At 44.5% G+C, this 2,773-nt stretch overlaps 1 long non-coding RNA gene across 1 annotated transcript; it reads right to left on the bottom strand.

Annotated features, from left to right (window-relative positions):
* Positions 1–2,032: 2,032 nt before the first annotated feature.
* Positions 2,033–2,773, bottom strand: LOC310851254. Its single transcript, XR_014567655.1, has 2 exons — positions 2,599–2,773; positions 2,033–2,222 (listed from the first exon to the last, which is right to left on the bottom strand). It is a non-coding gene; the product is annotated as an uncharacterized lncRNA (long non-coding RNA).

The raw sequence follows: 2,773 nt of genomic DNA, 5'->3' as shown, positions 1-2,773 counted from the left end.
AGAGGTGGGGTGAAGAGGCTTTGTATAGTGTACGTGTGGGGTTTTGTCAACTGGGTAGCTTCTCTTTCTATTTGCTTATTACATTTCCTTGGTAGTGAGAGGGATTGGGGGAGTCCAGGGTGTGGCTGGTTGTCTGTAGTTGGCTGCATTTGTGAGTGGGGGGGGGGCGGCTTGTTGGGTCAGGGAAGCCAGATTGATTCATATGCTGTCGGTGGATTCTTGTTGTTGTCTTGTTGGGCTGTGTATGTGATATAGGGGAGCCATACTGGGGTGAAGGCGTCCTCTTCTATTTGTCCCAGTGTCAGTTTCAGGTTATTGGTTAGCTTTTCTAGTAAGGCCGTTTCCCATACAATTTGAGACCATTGGTCCATGTTCACTCCTGACAGGTCTCTCCAGTGTATGGATATGAGTCTTCTGGCTGCTGAGAGTAGGTGGGTTATAAGCTCTGAATAATGTGAGTGGTCATTATGATCTTGGAAGATGTTCAGTAGGGTCAGTTCTGGGATGAGTTCTAATACCTGTTTAGTTATTTTGCATATCTCTTGTCGGACTACTCTCCAGAAGGGTTGGATTTTAGAGCATTCCCACCACATGTGGAAGTGCAGCCTCTCCAACATCTTGGTGAAGTTCCTGGGTAAATCGGCATCAGTTTCCATGATGTTAAGTACCAACTGTAGGTGGTTTTCCGAGTGAGTTCCCTTCTTTTGGCTGAGATGGACTTAAAGGGAGGTCAAGACCAGGCAGAGCGCCGCCTGCCCTGTGGAACGCCCTCCCATCAGATGTCAAGGAAATAAACAACTACCTAACTTTTAGGAGACATCTGAAGGAAGCCCTCTTTAGGGAAGTTTTTAATGTTTGAAGTTTTATTTTATTTTATTTTAATATTACGTTGGAAATTGCCCAGAGTGGCTGGCGAAACCCAAACAGATGAGCAGGCTATAAATAGTAGATTATTATTATTATTATTATTATTATTTATTATTATTCTAGTCTATTGGGTGGGGTTCATTTCATAGCCTATGTCATGCTCCCATTGTTCTTTGATTGTGTCAAGCGGGTTTGTGGGATTTTGGAGCAGTATTTTGTATATTGTGGATACCATCCCTTTGCCATGTCCCTCTACTGTCAGGAGAACGTTTTTGAAGGTGGTCAGGGGCCTAGTGGCTGCTGATTTTACTGCTTGATTGTTTAAAAAGTTGATGGTGTGTTAGCCAAGGTATTTGGGTGTCCCCTAGTTTGTCTTGCATTTTTTGTGCTGGTGTGGGTTTGTTGTTTTTGTAGAAGTCTTTGAGACACTGTAGATCAGGCCCTCCAGATGTTTTTGGCCTACAACTCCCAGGATCCCTAGTTAGCAGGACCAGTGCTCAGGGATGATGGGAATTGTAGTCTCAAAACATCTGGAGGGCCGAGGTTGAGGAAGCCTGGTGTAGATCTTTGGCTTGTCAGGTTTTTATCTGGAGGTTTTGTGTTGCATGTTGCAATAGTGGGTGATAAACCAGTGGGGTTAGTGATTAGTTTCCCCTCATGCAAATTTGACTGGACTTAACTGCCCAGGGGTCCTTTACCTTTACCTTTACCTTACCCATGGACTTGCATTGAAGGATGGGAAGCCAGGGAGCCTGGCTACTGGCAGTTGTTAATTGTTCATTGATTTATTTTACTGAACCCTTTCTAATTTGAAATAAATCAGTGCAGAAATATTTTTTTAAGTTAAAAGGCAATACTTTCCTTAAAAATAAGCTCAGTAAGCGTACCCATCTCAGCAACTCCAGATTATCCTAGCTCTAAGATACTGAGAACTGATGATGGGCAGAATGGATGAAACTGTTTTCGATTCAGTTTGCCACATTTCTCCTTCAGTCTGTGAATTATTTATTTATTTGTAAAGTCACTCTGCTAGCATATTAATCCCCAAATATTCATAATTTTGTATGCAATTTTGCCTAATATACACATTTTGCAATATCCTCTGTAATGCATTTTTGTATGTTATAGTCACAAATATATGCATTTTATGCACCTTTTAACCTGATTTGTTTTTGAACATGTTTTTTGTTGGAAAATTGCATTACAAAATTTGGAGAAGTCTGAATTTTGAAGGATAGATGCATTTTTCATTCACTTATTGTTTAGGGAAGTATGAATTAGGCATGACAAGGCCACTGGCATGAAATTGTTCCGCCATCTCTAGCATGGAGAAGTGGCTATATGATTGATTTGGTCTATATTGGCTGCGGGTGGCGCTGGGGTAAAACCTCAGTGCCTAGGACTTGCCGATCGCATGGTCAGCGGTTCGAATCCCCGCAGCGGGATGAGCTCCCGTCTTTCGGTCCCAGCTCCTGCCCACCTAGCAGTTCGAAAGCACCCCTAAGTGCAAGTAGATAAATAGGTACCACTTTACAGCGGGAAGGTAAACGGCGTTTCTGTGCGCTGCGCTGGTGCCGGCTCGCCAGAGCAGCTTCGTCACGCTGGCCACGTGACCCGGAAGTGTCTCCGGACAGCGCTGGTCCCCGGCCTCTTAAGTGAGATGGGCGCACAACCCTAGAGTCGGACACGACTGGCCCGTATGGGCAGGGGTACCTTTACCTTTACCTTTACCTATATTGGCTGCATTGCTGCTCAGTCCACATCTGGCACTTTGAGGTGACATAATGTTGCACACTAGAAACTGGATCCATTCACTCTGGCCTTGCTGAGGGGCCTTTAGGGGCATCTTCTGCCAGGTCTGCCAAAAGAGTCCAGTGGTGCAAGGTTCTTGGGTGGTAGGTGTGAA

This window comes from Podarcis gaigeae, assembly GCF_964106915.1.
Source record: "Podarcis gaigeae genome assembly, chromosome: 8".
In the NCBI taxonomy this organism is placed as follows: Eukaryota; Metazoa; Chordata; class Lepidosauria; order Squamata; family Lacertidae; genus Podarcis; species Podarcis gaigeae.
This window is presented reverse-complemented; position numbering and strand designations above follow the sequence as displayed.